The 23,669-nt window shown below is 51.3% G+C and overlaps 1 long non-coding RNA gene and 1 other non-coding gene across 3 annotated transcripts; one reads left to right on the top strand and one right to left on the bottom strand.

Annotated features, from left to right (window-relative positions):
- The first annotated feature begins 759 nt into the window (after positions 1-759).
- On the top strand, positions 760-832 carry TRNAV-AAC (transfer RNA valine (anticodon AAC)). The gene has a single exon. It is a non-coding gene; the product is annotated as a tRNA-Val (tRNA).
- A 7,411-nt stretch (positions 833-8,243) lies between these two features.
- On the bottom strand, positions 8,244-13,200 carry LOC127042517 (uncharacterized). Of its 2 annotated transcripts, none has more exons than XR_007771965.1 (3): positions 13,081-13,200; positions 9,108-9,191; positions 8,244-8,414 (listed from the first exon to the last, which is right to left on the bottom strand). It is a non-coding gene; the product is annotated as an uncharacterized LOC127042517 (long non-coding RNA). The 2 variants fall into 2 exon arrangements; XR_007771966.1 differs by having other exon boundaries at positions 9,108-9,187.
- Positions 13,201-23,669: the final 10,469 nt, after the last annotated feature.

Raw genomic sequence — 23,669 nt, 5'->3', positions numbered from 1 at the left:
TTAATGAGCCAGAGCTTCAAGGCGAGGGTTGGCCTCTGTCCACTGCCTTCCGTTGCGCTGCTGGGCACCAAGTCCCTGGCGGTCAATATGTGAAGCTGGGAGAAGAGAGTGGGGTGGCAAGCGGTGGCTAGAAACTTTTGCCACCAGGGTCTAGCCTGTCTAACTTCCTCTCGTACTGCTGGGCCCCCGTTGCCTTCAGGTAACACAGGAACTAAGGCAGGAATAGGGTGAGGAAGCAAGTAAAGCCGAGCAAGGAAGGCAAAAGTTAATCTTATCTTCATGGGCAGCTCGCAATGACGTCCTTTTTCTGTGCCACAGCTGACAACAACATCCCAGACAGAAAAGTAACAGGCCAAAAAGAAACCTAGCAGCTGCTGAAACAGTTCAGTTGGGAGCGTGCTAGACTAACAGGCTCTTCTATCCTCCTTTATGCACGGGCGGGATGTTTTCTGAGAGTGCAGCAGTTCCTTTAACTGCCACGAGTCCCTCATTTCAGGCTATGCAGCAGGAAAAGACATGCATGGGCTTCTGCACCGAGTTGGCCCACCTGACCTTTCATTCTTCTCTTGCTCTTTGTCAGCAAGGAGAAGAAAAAGAAGCTCTCCCTCAAGCTGGAGTCACACGGGCGAGGTAAGGACGACTTCCTGAGTGCTGGCTCCAGTCCTCTGCCCTGCCAGCTGACCTATCGAGGGGCTACCACCACATTCTCTAGATTTGTCATCGGTCTGTGCCAGAGTGAGCAACAACCCAGTAGGTGGAGTTTCTGTAGTGTAGTGGTTATCACATTTGCCTAACACGCAAAAGGTCCCTGGTTCAAAACCAGGCAGAAACATGCTGGCTTTCCTTTTCCCAGATCCCCTTGTTATTCAGAAAGGGCACTCCTCCTATTGGCCTGTCCCTGGGATAACTCCAACCCCTGCATGACAGAGGATGCTGACAGCAGTGAATGAAAGCATCTTGGTGTCAGGCTGGAGAACCTAGAGTAGTTAGGCCAGTCACCATTTGGAGGCTTGTGGCTTGGCCACCTCTGCTGTTGGAGGTTGGCCTATAGAGGCTCTCACTTCCTGCTGGGCTCCTTTGCGTGACTGGCCAAAGGAGGAAGTGAGGCAGGAATGGGGCAATAGAGGAAAGTTGAGCTGAGGAAGGCAGGGAAGAAGCTGTGCGGCTAAGTGGGGTTAGTAGAGCACCACCCTTCATTCTGCAAAGCCTGGGGAGGTGTGGTTGGCTGCTGGGAGGTAGAATCCTGTGCCTGCCTCTTGGCTTCCCAGGAGTGGCTACTTGCAGCCCAGGAGAAGAAGGGAGGTTCTGGGTGAAAGGAAAACAAGCAAAGCTGAGTCCAAGTGGAGAATGGCGGCTCCTTTATGGCCAACCTGGGGGCATGACTGATGGTTTTAGAGGTGGAGGCTGGGCTGGCTGTGAGCAACTGGGATCCAGGAAACCCCCACCTGCCCTTCTGAGGGCTGAAACCCATGGAGGTGCGGTTGGCTGCTGAGAGACAGGACCCCTGTGGCTGCCTGTTGGCATCCCAGGGATGGCTACTTGCAGCCCAGGAGAAGCGGGGTTCTGGGGGGAAGGAAAAGCAGCAATGGTGAGGCTGAGTGGGCTCCTTTCTGGCCGAGATGGTGGACTGTGGTGAGTCTGGGAGTTGCCTGTAAGCCATAAGTGGACGTAGTGCAGTGAAAACTGCTGCTCCATTCTGGCCGACCTGGGGCGCCATGGATGACTTGGGAGTGGGGGCAGGGCGCTGGCTGTGAGCAAATGGGATCCAGGAAGCCCCAGCCTGCCCCTCCAGGGGCCGAGTCTTCTTCTCTCCTGCCATGGGGAGCCCGACCTTAAGCCTGCCCAGCATGTGCAGCAGCTCGAGCATAAGCCTTCCTGTGTGCATAACTGAACTACGCCCTAGTGTAATAAGGTGTAAAGTTTAGATTGTGAATTTATCTTTAATTTCCATGGTAATTTACTTTGATCTTTTATTCTACCACTTATAATCCTTAAAACTCCACTCTTTCTGTAGTTAATAAATCTGTTTTATGCTCTACTTAACTGGTGTATTTTGCTTGAAGTTCTTGGGAAATCTCAGCTCCATTACAAGGCTGGTTCATGTACTATTCACAGTGAGGGAGGGGTGGACCCTGTGTAATAAACTCACACTGATCAGGCTTCTGATTAAGGCAAGATGGTATGATCCAGGGGTGCAAGGCTGCAGAGCTGTAGGGGGGGCGAACTTTCTATCATTAGTGTTATGAGTGGCTGCAGAAGCATTCATGTAATTCAGTTGGCTGTGTCCCTACCTACGGATGTCTGTGTAAGTGCAATATCTGCCAGAGATTCACAGCTTGTCTCAGCATCACATGTGTGAGAGGGAGCCCAGGTGGTGGGACAAAGGGCTCAGGGGTCCCACTGTTCAGTTGCATACCATCAGATCCCATCACAGACTTTCAACACCCACAGCGGGTGCCTCACTGAGACAGAGAGAGAGATGCCACAATAGTGATATCCAGTGCCAGCAGACATCAAACTATCAGAAATTCTGTGAACAGAGAAGACCCTGCTAGTGGAAAATGCTTGTGACGGTATCATTAGGAAACACGCATAACCTACTGAATATTACCTCCTGTTAAAATGTGTAGTAACACTGTATGTAAAATTGTGAGATTTTACTGTATGATATTACTGACAAAGTTACAGCTTCTGGGGACACACCCCACAGACCAGTTTCCTCAGAGACAGCAAGGCAAACAGCTGGTTCAAACAGCCATTCTCCTGCAGGGGGAAGGTGTGAAGACATTAAGGGCTGGTCTACACTACGGGGGGGAAATCGATCTTAGATACGCAAATTCAGCTACGTGAATAACGTAACTGAAGTCGAATATCTAAGATCGGATTACTCACCCATCCTCACCGCGAAGGATCGATGTCCGCGGCTCCCCCTGTCAAATCAGCAACTCCGTTGGGGTCTGGTGTTGTTCCGGAATCGATATAAGCGCGCTTCGGGGATCGAATATATGGGTCTAGATGAGACGCCATATATCGATCCCCGAGCAATCGATTTTTAACCCGCCGATACGCGTGGGTAGTCTAGATGTAGCCTTACATTCCATCACAGGGACCTATTGAGGCTGTTGTGGAAAACGACCACAGGATTAATATTTGAATCAGCTCAGCCTGAGGCTCTTTTTCTTGGTTACAAGCACGCAGGGGGCGACAGCTATTGGAATACTGTTCCTGAGCTAAAAATCACACAAGCCTTTTTACAGCTTAAAACCACAAACAATGACACATACGTTGCACGTTAATTTCTATTTGGAATATATTGCAAAATATGATGCAGGTCAAAAGCAAGCTGAACAATCAGTTTTTCCATATTTGGCCCTTTCCTGTTATTTTTATACACCTGGTGATATGGGGAGCAAGACTCTCCATGTCCTCAAGAAATGTCACTACCAACCTAGTCCATTTTCACATGCTGGGGTGCAATCCAGATCAGGCGAGGAGTTGTGTCATCTGTAATCCTGGGTGAGATTCAGTGTTCTCTGCTGGAGCTCCCCTGTCTGGATACTCCCAGCCAGCGTTCAAGGACGCACTGAGTGTCTGTATGATAAGTAACCCTGGACTGGCAGCTCTGACTCCAGCCGCCTGCTTGTTACACCCCAAGCACATTCTGGTTTGGGTTAGAGAAGGCTCAGGGTTTGAGAGAAGGCTGGGGGTAGGAAGCTTCTGTCATTATGCTGGACCTAACCCCAGTTTTACTGAGTAAAGAGGAGATATTTGACATTGTGTGATGCTGCTCCTGTGCTCTGTTCCCAAAGTGTTCTGCAGCAGAGGAGGGTCTCTAGGTATGTATGTTACTGGCCTATTGGGTGATGCTGAAACAGGGACAGGGTACAGATGGCATTGTGGGGGTGGCATGAACCTTCACTCTTCATTTTCCCCCTTCCAAGAAACAGAAGGGACAGGAATCCTTACCCCAGCAAGACCATCGTCTCATAGTTCCCCTGCATGACATCTCTGTAGAGGGCTCTCTGAGTGGGGTCCAGCAGAGTCCCCTCTTCCTGGAGAAATACACAGCCACCTCCTCGAAGGTCACCGGCCCCTGAAAGAGCAGGAGTCCAATACTCAGTACCTGCTGACCCCACTCCACAACCCCACTATTCACGGAACAGCAGCACCAGGGAAATGGAAGCTCCGGGAGGCACATGTTAACAGAGTCCCACCCACCTTGCTTACAGCAGCCAGGAGGCATCAGAGGGTAGAAAGAGAGAACCTTTGTGTCTCCCATCTGACAGACAGAAGCAGGGTCTTCACATTTATCACATAGGCTACTAGCCAGAGCTTAATATAGGAGATGGGGCTGTCTCTGGACCCTGATAGTGGGCTCCCTGGTAGGAATCCAAGCACTCTCCAAATAAAATATATGGAAGAAAGGGGAAGTCAATCATAAAGAATAGAAGTTAGAAGGTCAGAATTGTAGTGCCCATAACAAAGGTTTAGAGAAAATAGAGCCTATCAAACTAATGGGATATCCTTATTGGATGAGATCAAAAGTTTGGTTTGCAGCTAATAGTATTGATGTAATATACCTAAACTTCCGTAAGGGACATGACTTGATTAGCACAATATTTTTACTAAAAAAAACTAGAATGATACAAAATAAACACCGGCATACATTAAATAGATTAAAAACTCTGATAGTCAAATGGGGAACCATGATCGAGTGGATTCTTTCTAGCAGGTTCCTGCAGGGATTGGTTCTTGGCCCTGTGCTATTTAACATTCTTATCCATGACTTAGAAGAGAGTACAAAATCATCACTGATAAAGTTTACAGTTGCCACAAAGATTGGGGTTGGTGGTAATTTAATGAAATGTCAGTAGATTCAGGCTCCATCGCTGAGAGTCTGGGAAGTGTCCAGCCCTGGCTGGAGGGTTATTTCCTGTTCCACAACAGAGGGAAGTTCCATTCCCAACTCCTGTGCCTTGAAATTAGGACCTATCTGACACTACACCCCTCATATTCATCATAGTGGTATGATTATAATATGATTAGGACATAATTATGATCTATTTTGTAGAAGATGCATCATGTGTGGTGTCACTGGAAAAGTTCTGATTTGCTGAATATGATTATCCTATTTGTGTGCACATATCATGTTCGTATCTGAAGTTATGGATATTGACTCTGTATCTGTATTTCAAATGTGCTTACTCTGGGTAACACCCACAATGAGCCTTTCAGGTACAACAATGAAGAAGCCAGACAGTGCTGATGGCTCAACAAAGACAATGGACTGTGGAAGAGCTTAGCCTTCCTGTGAATGTTTCAGCCAGCCTATGAGTCATGGCTACTATGACTCAGCAGGGCCTGTGACCAGAACCACATGACACTAACTCCATTTTAGTAGCCTGTATTTTTCCACAAACTGGACTAGGAACTGAGTTGGAACAAAAGGTTCCCACCATATGGAAAAGCTACATAAGGTGGGTGTGACATCATCTCTTGGCCTCATTCTCCACACAAGAGAACTTCTCGGAAACACCCTGAGAAACAAAACGGATGTGGGGGAAGGCTGCTCCCAGGATCAAGAGATTTCTAGCTTTGTGTATGGAAACTTGGGGGACTGTTGTACCATCAGTCAGGGTGAGAAATTGCTAATTTCAAATTCTATCCATCTAGTATGTTAGGCTTAGTCTGAGTTTTGGTTATTTGCAAATAATCTGCTTTTGATCTGTTTGTTATCACTTATAATCACTTAATCTATCTTTCTGCAGTTAATAAAACTTGTTTTGATGCTTATCTTAACCAGCGTATTTTGAGTGAAGTGTCTGGGGAAAATCTCAGCTTTGTGTGCACATCTGTCCCATATCGAGGGGAAGGGGAACTACATTATATGAGCTTGTATTATAGAGATCCCTGTGCACTATAAGATGGTATCATCTGGATTTATACTACAGCAAAGTGTGCAATGGTTGGGGAGTGGGAAATTGGCTCTTGTCTTCTATCTGTCCTTGAGTGGCCTTAGGTAACGCACTCAGGTAGCTTAGTTGGCTGCATGGCGCCACCTGCTGTTGTGTTGGGTTGATAACAGGCCCTGGAGAGGCTGGCGAAATCTCCAGCAAAGCAGTGTGAGAAGGGCCAGCCCAGCGTGAGGGTTAGAGGACACAGCAGTTCCCAGAAGCTCCACAAACTGCCTCCTGGGGGTGACAACCCATCACGCCCCTACACTACACAAGTCTCAGCAGGTTTGTCACATGCTGTCCCCTCCCTTTCTCCACCCGAGATATTTCCTGCTTCCCACCACCTCTAGCAATTCCCACCCTCTTATGCATTTACTGCTCCTCAACCTCCAAGCAGAGCCCGCCACCCTGATAATCTCTTACCTGAGCCAGCTTCCATTGCAGCCATTTCCTTGCCCCTGGGAGGACGAGATGATCTGCAGCGAAACATGGATGTTGTTTCTCTGGCCTGCCGGGGTGAAAAGGGCAAGGTGTGAGAATTCAGACTAGGCTTTTGTCCATTCCACAAGCCGATTCCCCCCAGCTTTTCCCCTGCTAATGCACATTCTAGGTTCTAGCACACTGTGAAGCACAGAGTGACCTTATTCCAGTACAGGCCTTAGCCCCCTCCCACCAGGGCTGTAACCCTCTGACACATGGTGGAAACCCTCCCTTAACAGTCTCTCTCTTACACGTATCAAGTTTGCGGACAACACCAAGCTGGGAGGGTTGTAAGTGCTTTGGAGGAATTGGATTTAAAATTCAAAATGATCGGACAAACGGGAGAAATGATCTGAAGTAAATAGGATCAAATTCAGTAGAGACGAAGTGCAAAGTACTCCACGTTGGAAGGAACAATCGGAGGCCAGAGAAGAGCAGAAACAAAGGAGTCACTTTTGGGGGATTCTCCCTGTCATTGTCCCCAAGGCAGCTGTCTCAGGTTTACAAAGGTGTTTCATGTTCCAGCCTTTATACAGTCTCTCCTGGGAGTGCCCCTTTCATGGACTGGGCCTAGTTTTAGTTTTTGGTAGTTAACAAGCTTGGTTTATTGTTCATCTAACCAGTATGTGTGGATTGAAGTGTGTTGGAAACTCTGTTTGGGATAACAAGCTGGTGCATGTCATTTTCCGCTGATGAAATGACAGACTTCATATGAGCTTGGGTCGTTCAGTAGCGTGCTGGACAGTGCAAGATGCACATTTCTGGGGGAAAGTTGGGCACTTGAGAATTTGCTGGTTTTCTCCTGAGGTGTAATTCATGAGTGGCTGTCTAGCAGCACTCAATACTGTGTAGCTGGGAGTGAGTTACATGCTGGAGACTGTGTGTTAATTGGCCAAGAGGGGCTGTTCTCGCGGGAAAACAGTGGAAAAGGCACCCCATGCTGGAGGACTGAGGTACAGCTATTTAACAGTCCAGATTGTACTCTGGGTAACATCACAGACACTCATTATGACAGAGCCTCTTACAACACAGAGAAAGTAAATCCATGTCCCAGAAATCGAAGACTCCAGACAGAGGGCAAGTGTCCCTGGCACTGCTTCTTGCTGACAGAGAGGTTCAGAGACAGTGCGAGAATCCTGGGGAAGCTGGGAACAGGAAGCATGGGCTGGCGGGGTTCGGTGGAGAAAGGGAACAGGAAGGGCAGGGATATTACTGAATCCAGGATCTCAGCAGTACTAGATGACAGGATAGCACATAGTGCAGCCCATTGGAAAACACAATCCCAACTATACATACAAAATGATGGGGTCTAAATTAGTTGTTTCCACTCAAGAGAGTGATCTTGGAGTCACTGTGGATAGTTCTCTGAAAACATCCACTCAATGTGCAGCAGCAGTGAAAAAAAGTGAACAATGTAGGAAATAATTAAGAAAGTGATAGATATGACAGAATATCTCATAGATCATATTTGTAAAAACAGCAAATAAATCCATGATACACCCACATCTTGAATACTGCATGCACATGTCACCCCATCTCAAAAATAGAAATATTGGAATTGGAAAAGGTTCAGAAAAGGGCAACAAAAATGATTAGGGGTATGGGACAGTTATGCCAGACCTAACCCCCAGTTTCACTTGAGCAAACAGGAGATATTTGACACTGTGCAATACGGCTCCTGTGCTCTGTTCCCAAAGTGTTCTGCAGCAGAGGAGGGTCTCTGGTATTATGTGTGTCACTGGCCTATTGGGGTGATGCTGAAACAGGACAGGGTACAGATGGCATTGTGGGGGTGGCGTGAACCTTCACTCTTCATTTCCCCTTCCAAGAACAGAAGGGACAGGAACCCTTACCCAGCGAGGTCACAGTCTCATAGTTCTCCTGCATGACATCCCAGTAGAGGGCTCTCTGAGTGGGGTCCAGCAGAGCCCACTCTTCCCTGGTGAAATACATAGCCATCTCCTTGAAGGTCACCAGCCCCTGAAAGAGTAAGAGTCCAACACTAAGGACTTGCTGCCCCACTCACAGCCCCACTATTTGTGGCAGAGAAGAGTGAATCAAATGGAAGCTCTGGGTGGATCATAGTCAGGAGAGTCCCACCTCGACCTGGCTCAGAGTATCCAGCAAATGCCAGGGTGAGGGGATGAAGAGAGAGCCCCTTATCTCTCCCAGCATATCCATCACCCCCCTACTAGCCACTGACTGATACAGGAGATGGAGCCCCTAGCAGGGTCCAGGGAGAGCTCGCTGGTAGGATGCCCAACACCCTCCTCATTGTGAGGAGTGGGATATGAAGGGAGAGGCAGCTCCAATAAGCCTGACTCATGGGTGTCCCCTTTATATCTCACAGCAGCTGATGGTTAATGAGGTCAGGCTCCAGCACTAGGAGTCTGGTCAGTTTGACTAGCTCCATGTAGGTGGGTTATTTTCTCTCTTCACAAATTAGGGCATTTCCACCTCCAAACCTCCTGGGTCTGTTCCTAGAATCTAGGCCACTTAGTAAATAACTCCCAGCAGGTCTGCCACACCCTGGCCTCCTCCTTTCCCCACGCTGTGAATTTCCTGCCCCGCTCCAACCTCCAAACCAGACTCTGCAAACCTTCCCACCTCTGGTGTATTTGCTCTCCCTTTCCTCCAGCAGGAACCCACCAGCAACCCCCCGATAATCTCTACCTGGACTGACTCCACTGCAGCCATTTCTCTTCCCTGTCCCACGCCAGGCTGGGATGAGCTGGAGCAAAACATTCTGCAGCCTGTCTGGGGGAGAAGGGCAGTTGTGGGCGTTTCAGAACCGGTTTTAGTTAATTTCACATCACAATTCCCCCAGGCCCTTTCCCTGCAGACAGACACCCTAGATTCTGTCATGCTGGGAAATGCTCAATCTGTTTATTACAATTTAGACCTGGCCCCTCCTGCCAGGCTAAGTCCACAGACACATTTTTAACCTCCCTTCTCTCTCCCCTCACCCCTTCTCTGAACACAAGGCTAGAAAAGAGCAGAACCAAAGGAGTCACTGTGGGGGATTCCCTCAGACACTGACCCCACGGCAGCCACACCCCAGCAGGGGGAATATGGAGTCAGGAACTGGCTTTTGCTCTGTCTGATCCTTGTTTTGTTCACTGGAAAGTGGTTCTGCCCCAGGATGCAGCAATACATGTGTCTGGGTGGACTAGAGAGCTGGAAATCTCTCCCCCACATTCATTTCTCCCACTGCCCCTTTCAGTCTCTCCTTCCCCTGTCCTCTCTCCCTGCCCCTCTGGCTGGGACAGTCCCATTCCTGGGGGCTTTGCTCTCCCATGGCTGGATTTCCTCCTGGCAACCGCTAATGGGAGGAGAAATGAGGTGGTGTTGTTTGTGCAGAGTCACTTTCTTGCCAGACCCTAGGACATTCCCTGAGGTCTTTCAGTTACCTGGAGACTCTGGCTCAGAATTTAGTAGTAACAGGGCCCAGGACTGCCCTAGGGGGCTAGGACCAGCTGCAGAAAGTCATCCCCTGGGCCGGGCAGAGAAGAAGCTTTAATTAAGGTCACTTCCCAGCACAGAGCCCCACTGGGGGAGCAGCAGCTGCCAAGCCTGGTCTCCCAGATCACAATGGAGGCTGCAGCATCTGACCCAGGAAGCTGAACCCCAATATCCTGAGCAGAGAGGGACGGAGTGTATGAGCAGCTTCCCTCCTTTAGCTCTCTGGGGAGAGCAGCTAATGGGAGCCCCTCCTCACAGGGAGAATGGCTGATCTCATTTGACCCACTGTCCATCTGGAATCACTCCTTGTCTTTCCATACAGTGACTCTGGATTAACAACGGTCTCAATGACACCGGATTTCAGAAAGAATGAGTTCAGAACGCTGTGGAAAAGACCATCGTGTGGCAGTGCTGACTCCCTTCCCACCTCCCTCACCCCCGCAGATCTAGGACAAGGACTGGGGGCAAAAATTTTCCAAACGGAACCGAAAGTTCCTGCAGTTTTCAAAAGAGGAGAAAAGTAAATTCTGTGAATTCACACTAACAGTGTTTGCTAAGTGGACAGAAAGTTATCACAGTGACAGGGCACGTGACTGGGGAATGGACTTGGTGACCTGGTGACTAGGAGCCAGGACTCTGGTACAAGTTGACCAGAGAGAAGGATCATGGTTAGCAGCAGCCCCCAGACACCCCCTAGTACCCAGAGCCCAGACCCCCCAGCCAGGGGCCCCAGACACCCCCCAGCCAGGATCCCATCAGATATTCCCTGGGACGCAGCCCCCAGAGTCCCTGGCCAGGGACCCCAGATACCCCTCAAAGCCCCACCGGCCAGAGAACCCCCACCACACCATGATTGCCAGGTTGGGAATCCCAAAGGGTTCCCCCCACCAAGAGCCCCCAGCAGCCAGGGACCCCCTCAAGGGACCCCCCCCCACTGGGAACTCAGTCCCTCACTGCCTGCCTAGGAACTTCCCCACCCTCCAGAACGATCTACCCTGACATTTGCCTGGGACCCCCTCCTCTGCCCAGTGTGACCCCCTGATGCTTTACAGTGCGACCCATCACTCTGCTTCCCTGGCATGCCCTCACCTAGTGCCAGGGATCCCCTCCCCCAGCTCTGTGCACTGGGCATGGCAACAAAACCAGGAACCAGCGGGGGAAGCACAGACAGAGCCCCTGGCACAGAACCAGGCTCCCTCTAACCCTCTGTCCCGCCTCCCCAAGAGACACCCACCCCCACTGTTCTGCAGCCACCAGGCCCCCAGCGATACCCACCTCCAGGACCCATAGCCTCAGGGATGGGCACATCAGAACCACCACCCCCGAAAACCCCAAACCTCCACAACCCACCAACCTGACTAGGGTACCCCCTGCCCAGCCACCCAGAGGCCTCCCCCTACCACAATGCCCCTTCAGCTGCAATCTCCCCACACAGACACCTTCCCTGCCCCTGCAAGTGTTACCTCACAGAGTGTGAGAAGTGGCTAGAAAGTTAACACCACCTCCTGCTGGCCAGTCACACAGGCAGAGGGAGCCTGGGGAGTGCTTCTTTAACAGGAGAATGGAAGGCCTGGAGGGCAAGAAAGATCCACGGGCTGTCACTAGCAAATAATGGCCACCATGGATCCACCCCAGAGGCGGCTGCATCTTAGCACATTGGGAAACAACCCATCATATTCAATTAGAAATAAAACAACTAGAGAGAAGTGGGGGAAATGTTTGGGGTATTTTATATCAATCTTTGACACACGCAGAGAGAACCCTGTCACAAACGAACATTTGATAACATGAGAGAAAACCACCAGATCGGAGGGGATTTGATGTTGCTATTAAATAACTAGTGGAAAAGGGGGACTGTTGGACTGGATTTTATATGGACTGTCCAATACATAAACAGAATGTGATGGTCCCCCCCGGCTCACGGGGCAACCATTCACGTGAGCAGCTCAGAGCCCTTTGAGGAGGCTGATTTAAGGGCGGGGGGGGGAGCTGGAAGGCTCCCTGGACAATGGAAGGGGGTGCCGCAGGGGTAATTGGGAATGGGGTCTGGGCAGTCTCCATGGGGGATTGCTGCCTCCTCCCTTTCCCTTCCCTGCCCTGGCAGAGAACGGGAACCTCATCCCATCCCACTCCAGTGGGAGCCATGTTCTGGGGAATGACCCAGGGCAACAATTTCCCACCCAAACAAGGACAAATCGCTGCAGATAAATGGGTGGGAAAATCCACCCCCCATCGGAGAGATTTTAAATTGACATTTGAGAAGTATGGAGAGAAAAGGGAAAATCAGAGGCAATTAGAGAGCTGATCATTGGGGGGGGAGGAGAATCTCCCTGGATTTTATAGCCACGTGTGATAATGAGAGAGAAAAGGGGAAATCTTGAGAGAATGTGTGTGTGGGAGGAAGTGGCAAAAACATGGGACAGGATCCAGTTAACTCACCTCCCTCCCACCCCGGGAATGTCCTGGCTGCACAGAGACAGATCTACCCCCCCACCCCAGTGACCTCCCCCCCCTGCAACTCCGGCTTCTCCTCCCCCCTCGACACCTCCGCCCTCACACCAACGGGGGGGGCTCTGCCAGCGCCTCCCCCTGAGCTCAACTCCTGCTCCTCCCCCCAGCCCGGATTGTGCCCTTTAGCCCCCCACGAACCCTGCCTCCAGCTGCCTGACCCCCCCCGCCCATCAATGTCCTGCTCTGCGCCCGCCCCTCCCACGCTCCCTGTTACTCCCCGCCCCGCTCCAGCCCCGCCCCCAGCAGCCCGGCGGAACGTTTACGGCTGGTCCGGGCAGGGGGAAGGGCAGCGGCCTTCAGCGGCTGTTACTGGGCATGCGCAGTGCCGGAGTAGCACATTGCTATGGGGAGGGATTTTAATACACCGCCCCCCCCCGCCTGGCCCGGGGTCCGCCCCTCCCCCCCACACGACGGCCGTGCCCCGGCCCCCCCATCCCAGCGGGGCGGGCGGGCGGATCCTCCTGCAGCTCCACTGGGGCCGAGGCGCCTTCAAGGCTTCTCCCAGGCTCCCTGGGGCAGAGTCACTTTCCTGCCCCCCAGCGCCTCTCATTCCCCGGGGGCTCCGGGTCACAATGTCCCACCGCCCTTCCCCCGCCTGCAGCTCCGGCTTCTCCCCTCCCGCCCCCGCCAGCCACACCAAGGGGAACCCCCGGGCCCCAGTCTCTGTCCCCACCTGGATCCCAGCGGGGCCGGGGGCAGATCCTGGCTGCAGCTGAGAACAGCGGCTCCGCTGCGGCTCGGGCAGCTCCAGCGCTGCTGGCAGCACGTGGAGAACCAGGAAGCAGCTGTTCAGCCCGGGCTCCGCGTCACAATGTGCCAGAGCCCCGCCCCCAGGAGCTGCCCTGCCCATGGGCTGTGCCAGAGCCCCGCCCCCAGGAGCTGCTCCGCCCCGCTCTGTGCTGGAGCCCCGCCCCGAGGAGCTGCCCCGCCCCCGAGCTGAGCCAGAGCCCCGCCCCCAGGAGCTGCCCGCACCTGGGATGTGTCAGAGCCCCGCCCCCTGGAATTTCCCCATGTTGGGTCTCTGAGCTTTGTTCTCCTGCCGCCTTCTTCCCAGCACCCCCTGCTCCCTTCCTGTGTCTGCAAACACCCCCCCTCCCCCGGGGCCGGCTGCAGTGCTCGCTGAGGTTGACTCCAGTGGCTGAAGTTGCCTCCATCTCTGCTTCACCTGGAGGGGGGAGAGACAAGAGAGGAGATGGTCCCAGGGTGTGAAACCAGAATCAGGGGGCAAGGAAAGAAGGACTGTTTGGAAAGGTGGGTTTTTTTTTGTGGGGGGGGGTGAGCCAGAGGGATTCAGAAGAAGTTGGGCAGCAGAGGCTCAGGGAAATTGAGGGGAACCTCCTGGGTGTCTCAGTGTTGCCCAGGGTTTGTACAGCACCTTGCATAATATGGGGTCTGATCTCAGTCATGGTCTGTGCAGCACCTGGGAGCCCTGATTGTCTGTTTCCTGATCACAGGCTCTGGAATGGAGAGAGGGAAACCTCAGCACCTGAAGGTTAATGCAGGCCCTGTGTGCAACCCCTGCTAGGGTGATCCGACAGCAAATGTGAAAAATTGGGATGGGGGTGGGGTTAATAGGCACCTATATAAGAAAAAGACCCAAAAATCGGGACATCTAGTCATGCTAGTCCCTGCTGTTCTCATAAGGGGTCGGCTTAGAGAGGGTTTGGCTACACTTGCAGCTGTCCAGCGCTGGGAGTTAAAGCTGTCTTCCTACAGCTGTTTAGGGAAAGCGCTGCAGTGTGGACACACTGACAGCTACCAGCACTCTGTCATGGCCACATTTGCAGCGCTGTTGGGAGTGGTGCATTATGGGCAGCTATCCCAGCATTCAAGTGGCTGCAATGTGCTTTTCAAAGAGGAGGGTGGGGTGGAGTGTGACACGGAGCGTGGGGGAGACAGAGCGAGTGGATTTTTGGAGCTGACACTGTGTCAGCTCCCTGCCTGGCAAGTTCAAGCCTCCTCCCCCACCCCTCTCTCATTCACTAAATGCAAATAGCCGCCTTTGTTTTTTTCCTCACAGACCAGATAAGCCGCTGATCCAAAACAGACCCCCCCCTCCCCCGTGCCCACCCGGCTGCTTCTCTCCTCAAGCAACACCAGCTGTGGGTGTTCCAAAGGGATCCCCCTGCCTCTGCTCATTCACTGCAAACAGTAACTGTGTTTGGTTTTTAGATAAGCAGCTCCGGGAAGCCTTGAGCTCACAGCAAAGCAACAGAGGCATCACACCAAAACAAAGAGCGTTATCTCTACTTAAAAGCATTATGGGAAGGTTCCGGAGGTCAGTGACAGCGTAGTAAGATTAATCACTGTTTACACTGGCCACACCAGCGCTGCATCACCAGCTTGTTCTCTTTATTCCTCTCGTCGAGGTGGAGCACATGCAGCACTGTAGCCAGGGAGATACAGCGCTGTATGTGCCTTGCCAGTGTGGACGGGGAGTAAGTTACAGCGCTGTAAAGCCACCCACCTGCACTGTAACTCTCCAGTGTAGCCAAGGCCTGAGTGAGTGTAGTAATAATAGCAGCCAAGAATCCGGTGTGGCACCTTATAGACTAACAGACGTATTGGAGCATGAGCTGTCGTGGGGGAATACCCCACTTCGTCAGATGCAACAATAGTCCCATATGGGCTAGTGGTCAGGATTCCTGGTTTTCACCCAGGTTGGCCTGGGTTCAACTTCTGGTGTGGGAAGAGTGCAGAGCTTTTGCCCAGAGTGGAGGCAGGAAATGAAAGGAACAGGAAGGGATCCTGCCAGCAGTGGAGTTAGACAGTGTAGGGAGGGGACCCCAGAAGTGGGGGTGGGGCAGTGGTTTGGGGGGAGATGAGGGAAGGATCCAGCAGTGCGGGAAGTTGACAACCTGGAGAGCACAGGCCTGGAATGGGGGACCTGGAAGAGTGAATGTGTCCCTCTAAACCCATCAACTGCAGACTAGGCAGGCTTGGAAGAATTGTGTATTTGTTGGTAAATGTCAATTTCTGTGTAAACACACAACCCAATGGCAAAATATTTCCATCAATAATCATCAAATTGACAGATGGGCAAAGTAAGAAACATGCTGCTTGAGAACTTTATCATGTTGTAGGAGCAGCAGTGATCTGTATGCTCTGTATAACCTGTATGCTCAAAAGGTCTGTTAAAACTCCCCCAGCTTGTGTCCTTTCCCGCTTTGAATGCTGTGAAGTGGCTTTCCCCACTCTCCTTTGTACCTCCAGTGAATGCCCTTCACCCCGGCCCATCTGGCCAGTGGTTCGCTGTGTTACATTCTATTGCACCTCAGGGAGACTGATCTTCATCGCACCGTCCATCGCTGCGCTGTGGACACTTACCTTAAAGGATCCTGACATCTCCACTGCCAGGCCTGTCCTGGGAGCGTGAGTATGAGTGTGACACCCTCTCCCATCCCTTCTTTGAGCTTAGCTATCAAGCTAATAAATGTGCTGCTTTCTGCCAAACTCTGTGGGGGCAGGGGCATTATTAGTCCTCTCTAAGCTTACTAACTGACCCAATTTTGGGTAACACAAGCAACATTGTTTGATCTGTTATTGTACCAAAGGGGGAGATGGTTGTCTATAAAGGAGGGTGAAGACTAAATGCCTCTGATGAGAATGGGATTTGAACCCATGCAGGCAGAGCATAATGGGGTAGCAGTCCATCACCTTAACCACTCGGTCACCTCATCTGAGCTGTCAAAAAACGGACAGGAGGAGAAATCTAAGGCCGGCAGAGATAGGGACACTAAGGAGTTTTTAAATACTAAGCGAAAGCAGGGTCTGAATGAGCTCCCCTCTCTCACCTAGTGAGGAGCTGGGGAAAGACTTCAGGAACAGACCGTGTTTGCATAGACACACCTACTCTGCCTAGCTATGCAGCATGATGGGGCCGCTTCCCCAAAATGACCAGTTTGGGATGGTCTTGGGTTACAAATGACTTTAGGATTGAGTGGAATGAAATGTTATTCTCCTTCCTGTATGAGTGAAGGGCAGCAGAACATACCTAGTCCGTCCTGATGGAGGGGTAGGTGAGTGAGGAATAGCTTTTATTGGACTGCAGAGAAGTGATTGAGGACGTCACCCTAAACCAGTGGTCCCCAAACATTTCACATTGTGCCCTCTTAGCCATGGCTGTGGCCCCTCGGAAGCCACGGTCAAGAACCGGGGCTGGGAGGAGTGGGGCTGTTGCTTGCTGGGGTGAGGGGTGCGGACAGGGGTAAAGGGGTCGACGCCGGGCTGGGAGCCAGAGTCTCAGGCTGAGGGTGGGGTTGGGGAAGAGCTGTGGCAGAGTGGTGCTCCCTCCCTGCCCTCTATGTGGGCTGGCTCAGGTCCTGAGGTGCCCCCATGAATGTTCCTCTGTGTCCCCCTAGGAGTCGCACCCCACATTATGGGGACCACTGAACCCTACTCGCTAAGCCGGGGCTAGTGATGCCAAACCCCCGGGAAAGGGAGAACAAGTGTGGGGGCCCCAGCACCAGAACCATGCCCCTACCTTCTGTCTGTGGCTCTACCCCCTTCCACCCATGGCCCCATCCACTGTCACTTCTGTTCCACCCCTTCCCCCACCAGCCCCACCCTATCACTCCTTTACCCCTGCCCCGCTGTGGCCCTGAGACCAGAGAAGCTCTGTGCCCCTGCTGCAGCCCCCGGGCTGTAGCAGGGAGTGGGAGCTCCTCCAGCCCTGGGGCTGACATAGGGGAGACTTTTCCAGGGGGACCTAACTTGGCCAGGGCCCCTGATCATGGGCCCCACTGTCCCCTTGGCAGTGCAAGGTTTGGGGAGGCTGAGCCCCCTTGTCATAAACAGATAGCTAAGGGTTAATGTTCTTTTACCTATAAAGGGGTAACACCAGTAACCTAAAACACCTGACCAGAGGACCAATCAGGAAACAAGACTTTTTCAAATCTGGGTGGAGGGAAGTTTGTGTGTGAGTTCTTTGTTCTTTGTCTTGTGTCTGTGGCGTCTCGGCTATGAGAGTGATTTTTCTATCTCCTGCCTTTCTAATCTTCTGTTTCCAAGTTGTAAGTACAAAGATAATAAGACAATAAGTTTATATTGGTTTTTTTTGTATTTACATGTGTGTAGTTGCTGGAATGTTTAAATTGTATTCTTTTTGGATAAGGCTGTTTATTCATTTTTTTCTTTTAAGCAAATAACCCTGTATTTGTCACCTTAATACAGAGAGACCATTTTTATGTCCTTTTCTTTCTTTTTATATAAAGCTTTCTTTTTAAGACCTGTTGGATTTTTTCTTTAGTGGGGACTCCAGGGAATTGAGTCTGCAGCTCACCAGGGAATTGGTGGGAGGAAGAAGTCAGGGGGAAAATCTCGTTGTGTTAGATTTACTAGCCTGACTTTGCATACCCTCTGGGTAAGGGGGAAGAGAGATTAGCTATCTTGGTACTTCTATTTCCAGGACTGGAAACAGGGAGGGGGGAGTCCCTCTGTTTAGATTCACGGAGCTTGCTTCTGTATATCTCTCCAGGAACCCAGGGAGGGAACACCTGGAGGGGAGGAGGGGGAAGGGAAATGGTTTATTCCCCTTTGTTGTGAGACTCAAGGCATCTGAGTCTGGGGGTCCCCCGGGGAAGGTTTTGGGGAGACCACAGCGAGCCAGGCACTGTATAAATCCCTGGCTGGTGGCAGCTTTACCAGGTCCAAGCTGGTAACTAAGCTTGGAGGTTTTCATGCTAACACCCATATTTTGGACGCTAAGGTCCAAATCTGGGAAAAAATGTTATGACACCCCTCCCCCCTGAGCCTCCATTACGAGCCGCCCAGGCTACCACTGCTCAGTGTGTGGCCAGTCTCTGTGTTTTCTGCTGCTCGTTCTGGGGAGCCTGGCCGGCCTTAGGGGTGGTGCCCCCCGATAGCCGCCCAGGGCTCCAGGGGTCAAAGGGCACCGTGTGGCAGTGCAAAGGTGCTCACTGCTCTCCCCTGCCCCAATGCTCCTCCATGGGTCCATAGAGGTTTGAGGGGAGTAAGGAGCAACCCTATGTGCTCCATGCGTCCTGGTCACTTTTCCCACTTGGGCTGTGCTGTGAGGGGAGCATCAGAAGCTGCTGCTCTCTGCCCTCCCGCTATGCAGCCCGGCTGAGGAAAGTGACCTGGATGCAGGGAGCTCGGATGATCTCACTTCTTGCCCCCACATCCCACAGCCCCTAGGGGTGCCCAGATGAGCAGCGTTCCAGGGAGGAGTGGGGGGCAGCAATGCCAGCTGCTCCATGCACACAGGTCAGTCTCCCCATGTGGGTGCAGGAGGGGGTGCAAGGGTTTCTGTGATGCCTATTCTATCAATATCGTCACTCAATACCAGGCACTCAAATTCACCAGTCTTAGTACTTAGACGTTTAGCGTTTGTATTTAAGCACTTCTAAAATGTGTCCCATTTTAGCTGTCTGCTATTACATGATGTAATTGAGGGAGACTCTTTCATTTCACTGTTTCTCATCAGAACCTACCTGTACATTATCATCTTCCATCCTCTCCACCTTACTAGGCTATAGAGAATCCCTGTGAATAGTTCCTCTCCTAACGGATGTCTCTGTCTGAACCCTGTGCTCCTCAGCGCCTGTCGGCTTTCCCCAGCTCTGAGGCTGTGTCTACACCGCGCACCTTACCACGGTGCAGCTGTGCCACTCTAACCATGCCATTGTAAGGTGCGCTGTGTGGCCGTCCTTATCGCTGAGAGAGAGCTTCCCCGGCAACAAAGCCAAACTACCTCCAATGAGGGGCAGGAGCTTTGTCACCGGGAGCACAGCTCCACCTATGATGCGCTGTTCACACTGCCGCTTTTCATGGCTCAAATTTTGGCATTCGGGGAGTGTTTTTTCTCACCGCAGAGAGACAAAATTTTTAGCAACAAAAGCCGAAATTAAAAAAAACTCCTCTGCAACCTATTTAATTTTACCTTTATACAACCTTTATACTGCCTCCAGTTCTGGTATCCTCATTTGAAAAAGATGTTGTGAAATTGGAGCTAGGGCAGCAAAGAGCCACCAAATGTTCTGAGGGCTGGAGAAAAATGCCTTCCAGTGAGCTATTGAAAGAGCTCAACCTGTTTAGCTTATCAAAAGAAGATTGAAAGGTGATTTCATTGAAATGTTGAAGGGCCTTAATGGAGAGAAAAGATTGGGTATTTACGGGCTCTTGAATGGAGCAGAGAAAGGCATAACAAGACCCAATGGCTGGAAAGTGAAAAGAGACAAATTCATATTACAACTGAGGCACAATAGTCAACAGCGAGGATGATTCACCACAGGAGCAAGCTACCAAGGAAAGTGGTGGATTCACCATCTCCTGATGTCATTTAATGAAGACTAGATGCCTTTCTGGAATGTGTTTGCCCCCAAAGTAGCTGTTATGTCATACAGGAGGCCTGTGATATGCAGGTTAGATGCTCTAATGGTGTCTTCTGACCATGAAGTCGACTAATTTCTGAAAAACTGAGTGTAGCATTGGGAGCAGCGTCTGATGTTTTCCTGTCTAGCCGGCTTGCTGCCTAGAACGAACGCTCCTTGAGTGGGGTGATCCACAGGGAGTAGCTCAAACCTCCAAAGTGCCTGGCCAGGGGCAGGACATTAGCCCAGCAAGGGAGGGGTGTGGCAGTGACATCACAAAGGCCTTTTGCAGGACCTCAGACTATTGGTCAAAGGTGGTGGGGAGGTGGTGACCTCACAGAGAGATGCTGACATCAGCCAGGCAGGACAGGGGCGAGGGGCCAGGGAAACCTCAGAGACCTCTGTGGCTTTGCTTCAGCACGTTTCCTTCTCCAGGTCTCTCTTTGAGGACTGAGAGATTATTTGGGGTCATGGACGTGAGCGCCAGGAGGAACCTCTTTCGAGTTTCCTCCTTCCCTTGTAGTGATTTTACTAGAAAACAGCCGTCCCTGTTTAGAAGGTAAGAGCCTCCTGGAGGTTTGAAACCTGTTCAGTCTGATCTATCTGGTGACAAGTGAATTCTAGGCATGGAAAACACGAGCTTAAGGAGGCAGAATTTTATTGCGCACCTGGGATTTTGTCCCTTAGAATCGCTGGGGACATTAGGGTTTGTCCTTTTTGTTTCACCTCTTCCTCCATCCCTCCCTCCTCTTCTTCTCTTGCTTCTTTTGTCCTTTCTCCTGTTCCCTTCCCAACAACAGGACGGAGGTGTGTGTGTGTGTGTTGCAGGGAAGTCCTCTGCAGCTCCCACTATGGAAGGTCCACCCAAAAATGTGGGACTGAAATAGTGCTCGGGCAGTGATCCCCACCGGTGACCTGGGCCATCCTTTGGGCTCTCTGGTGAGAACCCTCAGCCTCCCGTCCTCCGTCTCTACCCTGATTGGTTGAGCAGGGGGATATTGACAGGGAGGAGACTCAGGTCCTTGTTGTTCTCTTTTAAGATCAAGTAAATAAGTCAGAACCAGTTCTATCTTTGATTAATTTTGCTGCTTCTCTGCATTAATTGTCTCTGAGCAGTTGATGATTCCCTCTAACATTGCAGTTCTCCTCAAATACTTGCTGAATAATTACTGTCACTGTTGTTGGTCTGGAGCTCATCTGAGAGCACAGTATTCAGGTCATTCAATGTCTGAAATTCAAGATCCGATGGTTTGTTTGAAAATCAGGGCTCTTCGGTCCTATTCCCAACACTGCCTCTGACGGGCTGTGTGACCTAAGACAAGTCAATTCTCCTTTCTCAGCCTGAGCTTCTCCCTCTTTCAAGTAGGGATAATAATGATCCGCTCTTACCTACCTCATGGTGGGTGAAGGATGCGGATCCATTTGGGAGTGTCACTAGAAGTAGTGCATAATATGAAGTTTCCCAGATTATGACATAATAGATTAGCTGAAATAGTCTATTTTATTTGTATTTTTTTATTTTGAAATTGTTAATAGTAGCAACGACTTAGCTCAGATTGAAGCATCTTATCTAATGGTTGAGATGTAAGTGTCTCCTCTTTGTGTGCGAGGAGACAATTTAACACACTCTGACAAAGAGGAGATGCTTTTGTTTTGCAACAAAATATTTTTGCAAAGATCTTTCATCCCACTTGTTATGATTTTGAGAAACAAACTGGTTTAGTCTAAATGGGATTTTCGGACAGAAACGGTTTGAATGAAATTTTCCCACCATCTCGATTCCTGGGCTCTGGGGTGTTTTCATCTGTTAGAACAGGAGTCAGAACTGGTTGCTTCTCTTTCTGGCTCTGCCATCGCCTTGTTGTGTAGGCCTTGGGTAGGTCACTTCCCTTCTCCCATCTGTCCAATCGGAACAGGAACAGTTCTCGAACTATGGGCAGTTTAGAGCCCAAGTGAGATAAGGGGTATTAAAGCCCTCTGTGAAGGAGAAAGGGGAGTTTCACAGTGTTTAGCACCAAGGAATTCTAAAGTTTGCTAAAATGTCTAGTCTGTGGAAACAAGAAATGGTCGGGGCCAAACTTATTAACCACTGCCTTTTTAAAGCCCATTCAAAGATGTGAGTCCCTATCTTTTAGGTACCTGTGGTTCTTTGCCAGCAGCAGAGAAGAGGTTCCTGCCTCCGTTTTTGTGGCCTTAACAAACCAGGTGTTGTGCCCCAGTTCTCGTCTGAGACCCCTGAAAAAGAACATCTTCCCATCCATGAACAAGACAGGACCTATCTTTCAAAGGGGAACAAAAAGACCTCTGGGACTTACAGACTAGCTAGCCTGACTGCCATAGCTGGAGAGATCCTGCAATACATTCTTAAACACTCAGTTTGTCAGCAGCACCTACAGGATGATTTGGTTCTTATGACTAGTGAGCGTGGAATTGTCAAGAACAAATCATTCCAAACCAATCCTCTTTCCTTCTTTGGCAGGGTTCTGGGCCTGGTAGAGGTGAGTAAACAATAGATGGGATCTAGCTTGGTGTTACTAAGGCTTTTGACACAGTCCCATAGGACATTCTCAGAAGCAAACGAGGGAAATGTAGTCCAGCTGCAATCAGTGTAATGTGGGTGCAGAGCTGGTTGAAAGCCAAGACTCCAGGAGCCCTTCTCCATGTTTAGCTGCCCAACGGGGAGGGTGAACCTAGTGGGTCTGGCAGGGATCAGTCCGGTGTCAGGTACTATTCTATATTTTCATGAATGATTTGGAAAATGGAGTGGAGAGCATGCTCCTAAAGTTTACAACTGACACCAAGCACTTTGGAGCACAGGATTGAAATTCAAAACACCCTTAACAAATTGGAGACTTGGTCTTCTTGAGCCAAACTCCATGGTTAGGGCTCTCTCTCTACACTGGGCTGAAGTGAAACCCCAGAGCCAAGCACTCCTCCTGGGCAGTGAGCTCCGACCTTGAATGGTCAGATGCTGCTTAGCACTGTCAGAGCAGCTTTTGCTGGGGGATTCTCCCAGCACTTTCCAATAGCGGGAAGGTATGAAATCCCCATTTGACTGCTGGGGACAGAGCCCGAGAGTGGGGAGCAACTTGCCCAAAGTCCCCAGAAAAAGGAAAACAACCAGCAGAGGAACCAATAGGAAACCCAGCAATGGAACTCAGGAGTCCTGGGGGTGTGCTGTGGTGACCAGATGTCCCAATTTTATAGGGACAGTCCGAATTTTGGGGTCTTATCTAGGATCCTATTACCCCCCACGCCGTCCCGATTTTTCACACTTGCTGTCTGGTCACCCTAGGGTGTGCACATGTGTGGGTCCCAGCTGCTCCCTGCCCCCCTCATTGAAGCAGATGTGCAGGGTTACTGCCCTGGGAAGTGCAGGGCACCAGTGGATGTGGGGTTGGCTGGAGGTAGGGTCTGGCTTCAGGCAGGGCAAGGGCTGCGTGGCTGGCTGGCTTCAGGCAGGGGGGTGCATCAGGGGTTGGCTGGAGACAGGGCAGGGAGGATGCGGCTGGTGCAGGCAAAGCAGAAGGTGCAGGGCTGGCTGGAGACAGAGGCTGACTGCCGGCAGGGCAGGGCAGGGGGTGCAGGGCTGGCTGCGGGCAGGGCCGGTGCAAGGAAGTTTCATGCCCTAGGCGAAACTTCCACCTTGCACCCTCCCCCCCCCGCACCCCTGCCCTGAGGCGCCCCACCCGTGGCAGCTCCCCCCTCCACCCTGAGGCTCCCCTCTTGTGGCAACTCTCCTGCTCTGCCCTGCGGCACCCCCTCGCCCGAGCTCACCCCTGCTCCGAGCACGAGCACCCCGAGCACGCCGTGGCCGCTTCACTTCTCCCACCTCCAAGGCTTGCGGCGCCTAAGCCTGCCAGGCAGTCAAGCACCCTCCTCTGAGCCACAGCAGCCCTGACAGTTGACAATAGAGGCACCTTAACCCCTG

The sequence above is a fragment of the Gopherus flavomarginatus genome, unplaced genomic scaffold, assembly GCF_025201925.1.
Source record: "Gopherus flavomarginatus isolate rGopFla2 unplaced genomic scaffold, rGopFla2.mat.asm mat_scaffold_47_arrow_ctg1, whole genome shotgun sequence".
Taxonomy (NCBI): Eukaryota; Metazoa; Chordata; order Testudines; family Testudinidae; genus Gopherus; species Gopherus flavomarginatus.
Note: the sequence above shows the minus strand (reverse complement) of the source record. Positions and strands in the feature narration are given on the sequence as shown.